The sequence below is a fragment of the Cupressus sempervirens genome, chromosome 1, assembly GCF_028749045.1.
Source record: "Cupressus sempervirens isolate cs-2001-9-10 chromosome 1, ASM2874904v1, whole genome shotgun sequence".
Taxonomy (NCBI): domain Eukaryota; kingdom Viridiplantae; phylum Streptophyta; class Pinopsida; order Cupressales; family Cupressaceae; genus Cupressus; species Cupressus sempervirens.
In genome coordinates, this window is record NC_143118.1 from 462117764 (window position 1) to 462134222 (window position 16459).

Sequence of the window (16459 nt, forward strand, 5' to 3'; positions counted from 1 at the left end):
TTGAAACTTATTATCATAATTTATGAATTATATATTACAACATTTTTCATCTTCCTTTTCCTTGGTCTAACAAAATCTTGGGGAAAAAAATTTAATCCTTGCATTTTGTTAGTATATCACTTAACATTGAAGGTTGTGTTTGTGGTTCCCATTTGACCTCCATCCTACTACTAGAAGACAATGACTCCTTTTCCTTGTCAATGTTATCCAATGAAAATCTAGTAGCTTTAGTCACTAGATGTTGTGGAATCCTTGGACTCCTTGATGTCTTCAATTGGTGAAGTTCCCTTGACAAATTCATTAGCATTGTCATTGGTGGGCTTTATCTTTAGAGGCTTAGAGATAATTTGTACAAATTCTCTCATTTTTGGTCTCTCCAAACTCTACTCCTCAACACAAAGCATTTCCATATAAAATGCATGCATCACCTCATGCAATGGAACACTAGAGAGCCTTACATCTATGATCTTGGGAACTCCTTTAGTTGTAGAGTCTATAATCTTTCTCATCCATTAAATAATGTCCACTCCATCACCAAATTTTCCAACAAGCCTTCTTCCTATAAACAGCTCTAAGAGAACTACACTGAAGCTATATACATTGCTCTTCTCATCCATTTTTAATGTGTACACATACTCTGGATAAATGCACATAAATATAAGCTACCTTGTACAATGTAGCCATAGGAGCTTGCTAGTGTAGACATGTATTCAGATGCTCCAAAGTCTTGGAAGAATTTGGCAAGCTCAAAATCAGCAACATGGGCTTCAAAGTTGGAATCCAAAAGTATGTTGTTGGACTTGACATCTCTGTGAATACTAAGTGGAGAGAAATCATGGTGAAGGTAGCATAACCCCTTGGCAGCCTCCAGTGCAATCTTGTACCTTGTATCCCAATGAAATGACCACTTTTTTAACCATACAAGAGCTCCCCCCAAGAATCTTGTTTGGCATATATTCATATACCAACAAATTGATTTTCTAGTTAGAGTAGTAGCCAAGAAGTCTCACTATATATCAATGGCAAATTTTTTCCATCATCTCAATCTCTACTTTTAATCCATGGTTGTGCAAGGGTATTCCTCTACCATTTTTAGGAAGCCTTCTTACTGCTATTTCCCCTCCATTGAGCATGAAGCCCTTGTATACTAGTCTAGCTCTACCTTTGCCTATAATGTTGTCATCCTTTAGGTATTCTGGAACATCTTCACAAGAAAAATCAAGCCTCTGGAATGCACTTAGCTTCCATTGCCTTGGAGTGTTGTCCTTCTTTAGAGCCCTTTCCTTAATGATGGAAGAAATTGAAAACAACATGGAACAAATAAGAAGACCTATGATTAAGACTAGCTTAAAAGTTGAGGATAATGGACCTTTCATATCAGCTTGTGTTGGAGAAGAGTTCTCATGGCATGGACTCAAATATGTTCCAAAAAGATCAATGTCACCAACAATGGATGTTGCATTGAATTAACTATACTATCCCATACTTGGAACTAGACTAGAAAGATTGTTGTAGGAAAATCCATAGACATTAAGCTCAACATGTTTTCAACCTCTCTTGGAATACTTTTAACAAGATGATTTCTAGAGATGTTCAGATAATTGAGAATCCATGGCTTGGTTATCTTCAAGGAGGTTTTTTTTATCAACTCATTTCCACTCAAATCGATGAAGGTTAAAAGCTTATAGCATCCAATCTCCAAAGGGAAATATATTACTACAAAAATCCATGTTAGACTGATGTTTCAAAATTCTAATCTATGAAGGAATACTACCAGTGAATTCATTTCTATTTGGAAGGAGGATTTGGAGACCTGAGAAATTTCCTATTGATGTAGGAAGATGGCCTAAAAGCATATTGTTCAATAAGACTAATTTACCTAAGCCCATTGTGATAGCAGTTTTCTCTAGAATGCTACCACTCATATAGTTATCTTGTAGTTCAATCAAATTACATTTGGGAAGGTTCGTAAGACCTTTAGGAATGGATCCATTGAGAAAAATCCAACCCATATGTAGTCTAGTAAGAGACATGTAGTTTCCTGACACCTTAGGAATGGGGCCAAAGAGGAAGACATCAAGCAGTATGACTATTTGCAACTTCCCATCAATATAGTGATCCAAAGGAATGAAACTAGTAATTTCGTTAGAGGAAATATCCATCTCAAACAACTTATCATTCCTTCCATTCCTATCCCTTTCAAATGTGACATTAATTGCTTTCCCATGTCTTGCAAAGACTGCAACTATTGAGTCATAACCATTATTGTAGACAGTGTTATAATACCCAATAGTACGCTCTACTACATGAGACTCTATATGATACCACCAATGTATTCCAATTATTTTTGCCACTAATAGAACCAAGTCCGGTGCATCTCTTTGGTGTGCTTTCAATACCTTAACAACTTTACTAAGGATATAATTAGCATGTTCAACTAGCTTTCCACTATACCACTCCTACAAAAAGCTAAAATTAAGCTTTTTTATTGTTTCTTAGATTCAATATGCAAATATGAGATGTTCTTAACTCTTCCATCTCCAGATAACTTCATCCCTATCAAAAAATTAAAATATAAAAGCACATTTTGTCACTAACGTTACTAAATCCCTCTATGATCTTCTTTTAAATTTTTAAACCATCATCTCTATGGGAAATGACTATCATTGAAGTATCATACTTTCTTATTTTATTCATTAGCACTTCTAAACAAATTCAAAGATAATATGCATTTTAGTGGTATATATATATATATATATATATATATATATATATATATATATATATATATATATATATATATATATATATATATATATATATATATATATATATATATATATATATATATATATATATATATATATATACAAAATAAATGCACAGAAACACTCATTATTCAAAAGAAAGCTAGAAATACTAGGAAGAACTGCCCATAATCTGACAAGAATGTTCCTTGCCCATCCTTAAAAAATGGTTCCCCCAAAGGAAAGTTGTTGTAGCTACCAGCACCTTATGGCCTAGTGAACCCCCATTCAAGCTTCCCTTCCTAAAATGCAATTTTCTTCAAGTCTTCCATCCTATGACATAAAATCTTTGAAGGAGATTATAAATTGTGTAGGAATTAGTAATTTGACAATAATTGAGGCACTCAGAAATGCAAGAATCTGGTACTAACCATTTAAGTAATCTAGTAAAGAAATGTCCTTGCATGTATTTATCATAGCACTAGAATTCTCCAATGCCTCAGAACTTCCATCTTCCATCATAAAATGAATGTCCAGGATACCTCTATACCAAAGTCAGTTTGATCATGTCAAGAGAATTTAGCATATAAAAGATATTTTAGAAATATTTGTTCCCTTCTAAATTTTGCAAGAATTCATTAAATAGAAAGCAATTCATCTAAATTTCCAACAAAGAGATTTCCAATTGAAGAACTGATGTAGTCGGTACTACAATTTAATCAACCAACCTAAAAAATGATCAAACTTCTAGCCAATATCAGGTAATGATGAGTAGATTCATATCCAAGCTAATAATATACTGAGAAATGAAATGGATCAGGTAGAAAATAATGGAAAGGACCTTTGGCATGAGATAGATATCTTGCATGCATGAAAGAAATACATGACCTCAAATTAGGGAAAAAGTTAATTATCATTAAAATAGTTGGGTTGTGCAAAGCAATAGGATTGGGGGATAAAAATTTTATGACTTAATCTTATAAATGTAATATTCCCCTATAGGTGTTGGGTGTCATACACATTAGTCACCATAGAAGCTATGATGAAAGATGTAAGAATTATATTCACTACTCCTTTTTTACTCCAGTCACGATGGAGTGACAATTTTTATTTTTATAGATGATGTCTAGTTAGCCAAGAGATTGATAACTTTCTTAGGTTTGAAGTTTATGTATTGTGGGTTGCGATCATTAAACATAAGTTTCAAGTTCTTCATTCTATCTTGTAAGGACAAAGATTAGCCAAAACAAAGATCTTATGTTGTTCTCCACATTAACTCTCAAAACTCATAGGAAAATTATTGAGAATCATTATTTTACTAAATTTTCACATTCTATTCCATTGACTTTTCCTACCTCTCAACCATAATAGGGTATATAAATATCTTTCAATTGGATACAACTAATTCAACCCTCCTTCTAAGGATGTTGAATGGTTTAAAATTCAAAACCATTGACAACTTTTAATGCAAACATTTTACAAGTTCTAAAGCAACTTTGCAACTTCTTACAACTTTTGACATCTAATCAATCTAACCACTAAATGAGTCTTATATTACTTCTATTGGTGTTTTTTGGACTACCAGGTTTCTCTAAACCCAAATCAAGATGCACAAAATGAAAACAAGTCTAAGGATTAGCTAGGACCCATACACAGCAAGATTAATCTCAACTTTGAACCAACTTCAACAGAGTACAATAGACTCTCTACATTTTAAGCTCTATAGGGCCAAGGTGGGTGCACCTCAAGGATATGAATGTGACTAGTTATTTGTATTCTCTCTTTAGACACTTACTTACTTATACTTCTTCTTTAAAACTTATCCCTTATAACAGATATTGGTTACAATTTCTTCTTAGATTTGTAGTAAACTCTTTGATTACAGTAGCCAGTTATAACCAAAAGAGGAGTTATTACAAATAAGGATTGACTAGCTACTTTAGTTCCTCATTACATAAATGGAAAATTGACTTTTGGTTGATATATGTATTCTACAACCATATGAATCATCAATTTGTAACTAAAATTAATTGATCAATGTCGTATCCATTGTTATATATAGTCAAAACCAATAAAATTTGACTTATTTAATTAACTTGCACTTAAATTTGTCAATAGTGAACTTTGAATTTCATTCTTATCATATCCCTCTCATAAACCCAAAACCCTATCATTTACTAAAATAAATTACTTAATTCTTTGAACTAAAAGCAATCAATAAGAGACATAAAATTCATCCAAATTCTATTAAATTGAAAGCACATTGTTCACTTTAATCCCAAGATCACAAATATATGAAAAAGGAGACAAAACTTAGAGACACGGATATGCAAAGCTTCCATTTGTATTAATTTCCTTTGAAAAATGAATACAATACTAATATAGACTCAAAATATAACTCATAACTTGGCAACTTGATTATTAGTATTCACTGTATCTTCAAGTTTACAAGACTGAATGCATTCATATAATAAACAAAATTGGATTGACTATAAATGACATAAAAATTGAAATTTCTACAAACTTCCAACCTCTACTCCACATCTTGGAAATCCTTATAAAGGATTACAACAAGCTTCAGATGTGAGGAGGACATATGTCAAAACCTTAATGGAAGAGAAAAGTGGCAAGACATGTACAAAAAGTTATAATTAAGATATTCCTTTGCACTTGAACCAAAAATAGGAAGTATTTGTAAAGTTAGCAATTGGCTATTTATTGCTAGAGTTTTAACTTTAATTCTATGTCTTCAACAAGTAAATATTCAACTACCTCCTGTCAGCATAGCATTAATCTCTCTCACCGCTTCCCAAACATAGATCTCTCTTTTGGTGGGCCACTCAATTGATTTAAATTCTTATAAGTCCTTTGTGGCCTTAATCCACCTAACATGTGTTATAAATTTTGACTCCATTGAAAACTTATTTAAATCTATTTCAGCCTTGAACAAGGAGTCAATCAAATTGTTGAATGGGACATCACTATTATCTTCAAAAATTTATAATGTGGTTTCCTAAGTTAATACTACATTGAAGGAGTTAGACAACTCCCGCCAATCTCTCAACTTACTATTTGTATCCAAAATGGGTGGAATACATGGCTCAATTCCCTAATATAAAATTGTTAATTTTCCTTGTATTTTTTGCATTTTTCTAGTAAAGAAGCCAATTAATTCCTTTTTCATCGCTAGGCCTTCCTTCACTATAATAATCTTATTAGGAAAATCCCACTTTTTAGACATCAACATAATAAGCCTCTCTAAGAATTGAATATATGGCCCCCAAGATTGAATGTGGGTGACAATCCTGCAAGAGCTTCATTGCAAAGTTACTCAGCATCTTGTAAAGAAACATACAATGTATGGGCATGTTGAGATATATTCTTTAGAGTTTCAACTATGTGGTCTATCATAGATATAAAGATAGTTGTCCTTACCTCATTATGTTTTTGTGTTGGTGGAACATCAATGCTCATCCTTCTAGGCTTTGTATCCTCTACCTCCAACTCATTTTTCTGTGTATTTGTCTCTATTGTGACCTTGGATGGTTGTTCTTGAATCTCCTATTCCTTGCTCTATTCTACAGTAGGCATGTTTTGTATTTGATAGTTTCTCTCTGAGAGAGGCAACTTCAATTTCCAATCCTTGAGCCTTAGCCTCAAGCTCTTCTATTTTCTCCTTGTAAACATGGCTCTTCTTGAGCTCATCCTCATAGAGCTTCTTGACATCAATGTAGTCATGGAAGGATTTGGATAACCTTGTTTCTATCTCCTCTACCTTGGCCTCATTCATAACTAAGAAGTGTTTAAAGGCCTTGGAGATCTATATAACTAAGGTACCTTGTAGAATCCATACAATCATGTTGCCTTATTTTGTGCTCCATACATCCATTAACTTGGGCTTTGGTGTTAATGTTAAATCTAGATCCTCTTTGTAGTCCACCAGCACCATATGCCTCATATGAGATGGCACTCTCTTGTCTCCTTATTTTGTCAAGCATAAATGCTTGTTCTAAATCCCAACTAGGCACCAATAGAATTCCACTCCTTTATACTAGATCCATTTCCTCCTCAAGAGTCATGACTTCACTTTCAATATCATAAGCATGCAGTTTGTCAATTAATTCCTACTTCATTTAATCTTATTCTCCTAGTTTCATCTTTAACACTAGCTCACTTTGCTTTATTTTTATACAAGAATCTCTTGAATTTAGAAAATTTGATGAATTCATCATCTTCTATGAATTGTTGGGCTTGGATGATCCTATCATCCAACCTTGTTGCTACTAGTTCCAGGTCAATCAATGTGTTCTCTACTATAGTGACTCTATCTTGGATGTAATTATGTCTTAAGTTAGCAAAGTACTAACTTTTACAAGGCAAGATCTATAGTTTTCTCTATTTTTCTTTCTCAGTGATGTTCACAAGCTTCTACCTCTCATTTCCTTTGGTGACCCATGATGCCTCAGCAAGCTCATCTTCTTCAATCTCTAGGGTAACATTAGGTTCAGGGCTATCAGGGTTCACCCTCTCTTCTTCTCCAAGTGGTTCCTCTGGCATTTGTGGCATAATTTTAACATGGTTGGTCACCATCTTCCTTATTCTTTGTGGGTAAGGAACATCTAGGTGAAAACCTTTGAAGTTGGGATCTATTCTCTTTAGCTCCCTCTCTATCCTCAACACATCATCAAACTTGGATTTTTTTTAGCTACATCCCCCTCAGCAACAATTTTTTGAATAAGGTCCTCATGAGGAAACTTGGTAGTACATAGTTTATGATTTTCTTGAGGGTGTTCCTCATCCAATTATCAGGGTCATACATCCTATATGGGCTAGTTGGTAGATTCTAGTGGTGGAGGAAAGAATGAATCTAATATAGGGATTCTTTTCCAATTGAAAAATCCCCTACCCTAAAGCACCTTCATAAGAATGTGCCCCTATGCACCTTTGGTCCTAGATGCTCCATGTTTACCATGAATAGATGCCACATGAATTCAATAATGGCCATTCTAGGGTGAATGAATTTTGGCAATATATGGGATGGTTGTGGACAACCATAAACTCTAATTAGGAAAAAGGTTGGAAATAGAAAGATATCTCCCCAATTGTGAGCTAGTATTTTATTTTATGGTAGTAGGGCTGATCTTAAAAGACTCTTCAAAATTTTAGGTGCCCTAAGTAACCTAGATCTAACATTTTCATTATGACTATACTAAAATTATTGAAAAATGAAATAGAACTAGAGTAATTATAGAAACTATCCCATACCCATGTCCTTAGTTGAAATGGAAAATCTCCATTAGCATCAAATGTGTGATCAATGAAATCTAAGCTTGTATACCCCACGTTCTTGTACAGGATCAGATTCATCATCAATGAGTAATAATGGAATTTGAAGTTTCCCATTTCTCCACTTTGTGCTAGTCTAATATTATCCTTCATTACTTCTAGAATATACGCAACATAGTCATATTCTCCACCATGGTAGAAGTCTTGCACATCTCTAGCAATGATAAATTGGGCTCCATAAACCATGTCAGTTCCATCTATGCCAACCACCTTGTGGATTCCATATATTTTTTTCTCAAAGTAGTTCTTGAACTTGTCCAAAGGCATCTTTTTTCCCACCTTTTTAGGGTAATCACCCACTTTATTTAAGTCTGTGGGAATATGTTTTAGTATAGACTTCCCTATGTAAGATTTGGTGTTTGTTCCAAATTTATCTTGTAGGTCAACGAGGTCTACCGGTTTGCTCATATCACTATCCAATCCAAATGATTCAATGAAAGAAGCTTGGTCAAAGGTTCATAAAATGGTTCCATCCCTCCTATGGAATGATTTAGGAGTCAGTTTGTATGATTTGATTAGGGACTTTACCAAATCAATGTCCACAAAAAGCTTTGGAAAGATTATCTTCACTAGATTCTTCTTCCAAGAATTATAAATTGGGATCTTCTCAACTCAATTATGGTAGAAATATCTAAACAATTCATAACTACTAACTCCAAAGAATGTAGCATCTCTAAAAAATATATAGGGGTCTCTGAAATTGTGGTCATTTGCACCAATGGCATTAGAGCATTCTAGGAACAACCTGATCCATTCTTCAACAAACCTATTAGGTTTATTTTTCTTGGTTTTCCTTCCCTTGGAAGTTGAAGTTTCTACAACTTCTATGTCCATAGCTTGAATCTCTTCTACCTCTTTGTTGGACATATTGAGAATAGATTGAAAAACTGGAAATCTTCTACAACTAGCTCTGAAAACAATAATCTTCTCACACTGAAAACTTTGCAATAGTCACTACTGGAAATTTCTTCTCTCTTCAAATGGTAATGGATTACTAGATTATGGAATGTTTTTCATTGTGATTACTTTCATAAACCTTCTTTATGTATTGATATTATGCATGCTTGATCTTTAAATTTAGTGTTATATATCACCTTAGATGGAGTGTCCACATAACTATCCAACCCAAGAACCTTTGTACTTTGCTCAAATTTCATTGGCCATAGGTATTCTATCATTATTCCAGCTCAAAAAAGTAAAGTTCACTTTTTCATGTCAAACTAGGGTTTAAGATCTTATGATACACTATGAAAAGTAAGAAAATCATCTCATATTAGGTGATGAAATTTGGCTTTACAATTTTATGATCCTCTGAATTCAAACCTTTATCACATTATCATAAGCCTTAAAAATGGCTTTCACAATCCTACGATATACCATTTATCATATCTTCAAAACCTATCCTTAAATCTCTTATGATCTCATGAGACACAATGTATCTTAAGATCATAACACCAAAAATAGTGAACACCTTTAAGATCCACAAATTTACACTAAGTAGTTAACAAACCCCTTTGTAGCATCTTATCTTGCCTTTTCTTGCCTTATGATCTTATGATCACAACTTATTGGACCACTTCATAACTTTGGCAGTTACTTTTCACACCCTTATGATGTTACAAGCACTACTTTAATGTAACATCATATCTCCGCTTTTAATTCCTTACAACCTCCTGATCATAGTCACTAAACTGACTTCATAACATCAAAGGTTGCCTTTAGCTACTATCACTGACCTACGACCAAACAACAAAGGTTCTCCTTTCTTTATCGTAGCCTTGAAAGCATCAATTTTCATCATCACAATCTCATGATCTAACACTTCTTCATAGCTTCTTAAAGCTATTGAATTTCCCTTAAGATCTTATCGTCTACTGCTTCTTGTAGCATCAAAAGATATGAACTACCATGTGTCTCAAAACTTTATGCAAATGCACTTGGTCCCACCTTGATTTTGTTGGAAATTATTGAAAATATCATGAATGAAGAATGATGGAACTGGTAAAGAATGTTTTCAATCATTATTTTTTCATTGATATCAAACTTGCTACTTGTAGGAATGATAATTGCTTAAGTGATCCAAATACTATATATTGGTTGATTGACAAGGAGGAGGCAATCAATAAGATGTAACTAGAGCACCTAGAGAAAGGTTGAAGTTATGATGTTGTAATGAAGTATAAGGATCAGCTAAACCATTGATGAAATAGTGTATTGGTGACATACTCTAAGAGGATAGACACACTGAGACACATCAAAGATGTAAGATTTAACTAAGTCATTTGTAAAGCCTAACTAAGTTCATTTGAGAGAGCCAAGCAAGTTCAACTTCAGTGTGTGCTGAGCAATCCTTTAGGTGTCGAGTAACATAGTAATTGTTTAGGTGCCAAGTAATTATTCAAGTGTCGAGTAACTTAGGAAAAGACTTCAAGTTTTGAGCATTAGAAAAAAGTAATGGATGTCGAGCATATTTCTTCAGGTGTCGAGCATCAATAAACCAATGATGTCGAGTTGTTGCATTATATGTTAAGTCAAAAGATTCACCAGATCAGTAATGATAAGTTTGTTACATTGAATTTTTTGAATTAGTTGGATGATAAGGATGATGAGTAGATGTCACAAAATTTTATGTAAACCATGTAAACCAATTCAAGGTGAATGTTGATGGATTTATCATGAAGTTTCTGGAAGAAACAATTTGGAGGGAAAATAGTATCATTTTCTCAAGATTAAATCAAATTGATGAGTGGGAAGATTTGAGCAGGAAATGAAGAATAGAACTTCTTTATAAGGAGTTATAGGTCAAAGATCAAGCATGCGTGTGAGAGGGAGTTGGTCATAAGAGTGGTCATATGAAGAAGCCAAAAAAAGGTTAGTGTGAAGTCTCAAGAAGAGGACACGGTGAGGAGTAAGCACAGAGCATCAAGACTCTGAGTTGATCAAGTGACCATAGAGTGCATTGTAATAATGAGTGGAAGAACTCAAGGAGATAGATCTTGAAGGGTGAACAAGCTATCTGCACTGCAAGGGAGAAAAGCCAAGCAAAGAAAAGAACTGAAGAGTGATCTAAAATCTGCAAGGTTAAAGTTGCAATCTTTATCAGGTAAAAACCTTTTTAATACTCTCTTACCATTGTATTAGACATTGAAATCATACATTTCTAGGTTAGCTTAATAGCTAGGTGGATAAGCCTCGGGAAAAGGATAGAAGATCCCTAGGAGAAGGATAAGAGATCCTCAGGAGAAGGATAAGAGATCCTTAGGAGAAGGATAGGGGATCCTTAGAGAGGGAGAAAAGATTCTTTTGAGAAGGTGGTCATAAATCCCATGGACTTGGGTGAGCCTAACAACTCTATGTAAATCCCATAACAAGGTGGCATTCTAAGTTGAATGTTCTTAAGTCCTCTAATAGTGCACACTCCTAACAAAGTGTAGAAATCCTTTAACAGGGTCACATTTAATAGTGTGTAAAGCCTTTAATAGGGCAGTCCTTTAACAAGGAAAACCATCAGAAGTGGTTGAAATCAATTGTGCAGTTATTTTGTGGGTGTCATCCCCACCCCAGTTTTACCTTCTTATTGTTGGAGGGTTTCTAGGTCACCAAAATCCTTTGTGTTATGGTGTGATGCATGTTTACTTTTCATGATTGTTTAATGTTTAATTGCATACATGATAAGAAATTAAAAAGGATAGTACTTATGATTCACTCTCATTTTATTAGAAAATTTGGATTGGACATTATTGGACCTTGAATAACTAATTCACCCCCCCACTTAGTTATTCTAAAAAATTCTAACAATTGGTATCAGAGCGAACTACTAATTTGTTTCAAGGTACTAGTAGCAGGAAGATCAAGATGTCCAAGAGAGAAGTTCCCAAGCTAAACAAAGACAACTTTGTTCCATGGCAAAGTCTGATGAAGCTACACCTTAGATCAATAGGTGACTATGCATAGACCTCAATCATAGTTGATCATGTAGACCTTGTAGGACCCCTCACTGTAGATGACATGAGCAAGAAGAAGGAGCACAATCAAGCGATGTTAGATATTGCTTCAGCACTAAGCTATGTTGAGTATGATGACATCAAAGAATTTGGTACTACACATCAGATGTGGGAAACATTATCAAGAATCTATGGAGGAGATGATAATTTCAAGAGAGCCAAAAGAGAGAGCCTAAGAGGAAAGTTTGATGACATGAAAATGGAAGAAGGAGAGAATGCTGCTCAATATGGTGCAAGGATGAAGGAAGTGGTAAGTGCCATAAGAAGCCTAGGAGGATAGTTATTAGAAGAAATAGTATGTAGCAAATACTTGAGAACTTTTCTTCCTGTCTATGCTATAAGAGTATCAGCCATTCAAGAGCTAAGATGTGTACCAGAAAACACATTACCATTTGAAGGAATAATTGGAAGACTCATTGTCTTTGATCTATCCAACTTTGACAACTACAAGCTACAAAACTTTGAATCTGCATTCAAAGCCAAGATGACAATAAAAGACAATGAGGAGGTGCAAACAAAGAAAAAGAGTGGAAAAGGAAAGTATGTATCTAGTGACAGCAGCACTAATGAAGATGATGTAGACCAATTGGAGGCATTACTAGCAAGAAGATTTCATAGAGGAAGAGGAAAATTCAAAGGTAAGCTGCCAATCATTTGTTTCAATTGTAATGAAGTTGGTCACATTGTAGCCGGATGCACATAAAAGAAAAATTACAAGGATGGAGGCAACTTCAAGAACAAGAAAGAGGACAACAAGGACTATAGAAGATGCTACATTGTTGAAGAAGACTCTAACGAGAATGATGATGAAGTAGTCTATGTGGCTATGAAAGATGAATTAGATGAAGATGAAGCAATTACCTTGGTAACCTACATGAACAAGAATAACAAATGGATCATAGACAGCAAATGCTCTCATCACATGACTGGAGATAAAAGTAAGTTCATTTCCTTTACTCAATATGAAGGAAATAGTGTTAGATTTGGTAACAATGCACCATCTTAGATCAAAGGGAAAGGTAGTATCAAGGTTACTAAAAAGATATCATGTGATAATGCATACTATGTTGAAGGCTTGAATTATAACTTGTTAAGTGTCTCACAGTTAGGCAACATAGGATGTAAAGTTGAATTTGAAAATAGAGTTGCCAAGATTAATGACTCTCAAGGAAGTCTAATAGGAAAAGGTGACTAGACTAGGAGTAATTTGTTATACCTAGACATGGAAGATGCTTCTTGTCTCATTGTTCAAACTGATGATGTATGGTTATGGCACAAGAGGCTATGTCATGTAAATTTTAACAACCTAATAAGCATCAACAAAATGAAGAAAGTCAGAGGTCTACCAAAGTTGAAGAAGCCTAATAACACCATGTGAAAACAATGCCAACTAGGGAAGATGACCAATTCAACTTTCAAAAGAAAGGCCTATACTTCTAATGACGTATTAGAGCTAGTTCATACTAACTTGTGTGGTCCTATTGAAGTGCAAAGCTACAAAGGTGACAGATACATAATGCTATTTGTAGATGACTATTCAAGGATGATGATAGTCATGTTCCTAAAACAAAAATTAGATGCATTCCAAATGTTCAAATGGTACTTGGCTAGAGTTGAGAAAGAGACTGGGAAGAGCCTAAAATGTCTCAGATCTGATAGAGGAGGTGAATTCACATCAAGAGAATTTGAAGAATTCTGCAATGAAAGAGGAATCAAAAGGTAGATATCAGCACCTAGGAATCCACCTCAGAATGGTATAGCAGAAAGAAGGAATAGATCAGTTATTGACTATGCTAGGACCATAATGATGGAGAAAAATGTTGCACTCAAGTACTAGAGAGAAGCTGTAAGTACTGCAGTCTACACACTCAACAGAGTTCAAGTCAAGAAAGGTACAAATGCAACACCTTTTGAATTATGGTATGGGCATTCTCCTAATGTAAAAAATTTCAAAATATTTGGATGCAAATGCTATATATATAAAGATTCAAGAAATGGAAAGTTTGATGCAAAGAGTGAGGAAGGAACATTTCTTGGTTATTCTACTAGAAGCAAAGCTTATAAGTGCTTGAATGTTAACACTAACAAAGTAGTAGAAAGCACAAATGTGAAATTTGATGAGCTTGCAGAAGTTCAAAGTGTTGAGAACACTAAGAAAGTAGAATAATACAAGACCTTTGTATACTTTTATGAAGGTATACCTAATAATGGTGAAGTTACAACTCAAAATGACAATCAGCAACAAAATCTAGTATCTTCCGAGTCACAAATAGTGAATGTCGAGTAGCAAACACATTCAAAAGTTGAGCTACAGAATACAGAGAATGTTCATTCAGATTCTGAGAACTTTTAATAGGAAGGAAATGAAGAAATATTTGATGAAAATACACATGAAGATTCAAATTTTGAAAGAGACAACATGCAAAAAAGGAAAGAACCAGTATTGGAAAAGTAAGTAAGAAGACATCATCCTGCAAATCAAATTATTAGAAACAAAGAGGCAGGACCAATGAAAAGGAATAGACTCAGAAGTGAGACATGTCTTCTTAGCAAAATGGAACCAAAAATAGTAAGTGAAGAAATAAAAGATGATGACTGGTACAATGCTATGAAAGAAGAAATAGAACAAATTGAAAAGAACAAGACATGGACCTTAGTCTCAAGACCAGTTGACAAGAATGTAATTGGAACCAAGTGGGTGTTTAGAAACAAGTTAGATGAGAATGGTGAAATCACAAGGAACAACGCAAGACTAGTTTGTAAAGGGTATGCACAAGAAGAAGGACTAGACTATGGAGAAACTTTTTCTCTAGTTGCCAAAATGGAAGGAGTAAGGACCTTACTCGCATATGAAACCTTCAAAGCATTTAAAGTCTATCAAATGGATGTTAAATCTGCATTTCTGAATGGTATACTTGAAGAGGAAGTCTACATAGAGCAACCAAAAGGATTTGCTGATGAAAATAACAAAAATAAGGTAAGTAAATTTCATAAGGCTCTATATGGATTAAAGCAAGCCCCTAGAGCTTGGTATGAGAGACTTTACAAGTATCTAGTGCAAATAGGATTTGAAAGAACTGATGATAATAGCAACATGTACATCAAATCAGAAGAAGGTAAGGATATCCTTGTATCTGAAATATTTGTGGATGACATAGTTTTTGGAGGAAAGGAAGCGCTTTGTAAAAGTTTTGCTGACAAAATGAAACATGAGTTTGAGATGTCTATGTTTGGAGAAATCAAGTTCTTTGTTGGATTGCAAGTACATCAACTAAAACATGGTATATTCGTGACACAATCAAAGTACATCAAAGAGATACTCAAGATGTTTGGATTGGAAGACTCCAAACCTATCAGCACACCAATGGCAATAGGACATAAGCTATACAAAAATGATGAATCAACTGAAGTCAATCAAACAATGTACAAATCCATGATTGGAAAACTACAATATGTTGTACATAGCAGACCAAACATAGCATTAGTAGTTGGAATAGTGGCTAGATTCTCTGCTAATCCTAGAGAAAATCATCTCATGGCAGTAAAAAGGATAATGAGGTATCTCAAAGGAACTGATGATTTTGGCCTATATTACAAAAAGAATGAGAAGTTTGAGCTCAATGCATACACAGACGCAGATTGGGGAGGCAACATTGATGACAGGAAAAGCACAAGTGGAGGAGCATTATTCTTAGGTAAAAGGCTAGTTACTTAGAATAGCAAGAAATAAGCATGCACATCTCAGTCCATTGCAGAAGTAGAATATGTGGCAGTAGCAGTCAATTGCACAAACATTGTGTGGCTAAAACATCTATTGAAAGGAATGAAAGAAGAGGTAACCAAACCTATGATACTGTATTGTGATAATACAAGTGCTATAAACATATCCAAGAATCCAGTAATGTATGCAAAAACAAAGCACGTTGCAATCAAGTATCACTATGTTAGAAAATTGGTGGAAGACAAACAAGTGAAGATGGAGTACATTCACACAAAGGAATGAATTGTAGATATCTTCACCAAATCATTACCCAAGGATACTTATGAATATCTTAGAGGCAAGTTGTGGGTAATGCCCCTAACTCAAGCAGTCTAAAGCAACAAAGAAGCTACCCTACATCAACAAGAGTAGATCCTTGTAATATTAGAAGAATGATGCAAAAGATGACAACAGGAATAGAAATTCTAGATCAGTCACAAGCATGGTGACACAGTGAGAAAACATGAGATGCAAAGCTTATATTTAGCATGTTGAAGATGCTACATCTTTGGCATTTATGTCAAAGAGGGAGATTTATGAGAAACTGATCAATGAAAGGTAAAGATATGGAGATGTATGAGAATGTATGAAGGGAGAGATGA

At 34.4% G+C, this 16459-nt stretch overlaps 1 pseudogene; it reads right to left on the reverse strand.

The window, feature by feature from the left end:
- Window positions 1-227: 227 nt before the first annotated feature.
- On the reverse strand, window positions 228-7313 carry LOC149578300 (uncharacterized; annotated as a pseudogene).
- Between the last annotated feature and the right edge of the window lie 9146 nt (window positions 7314-16459).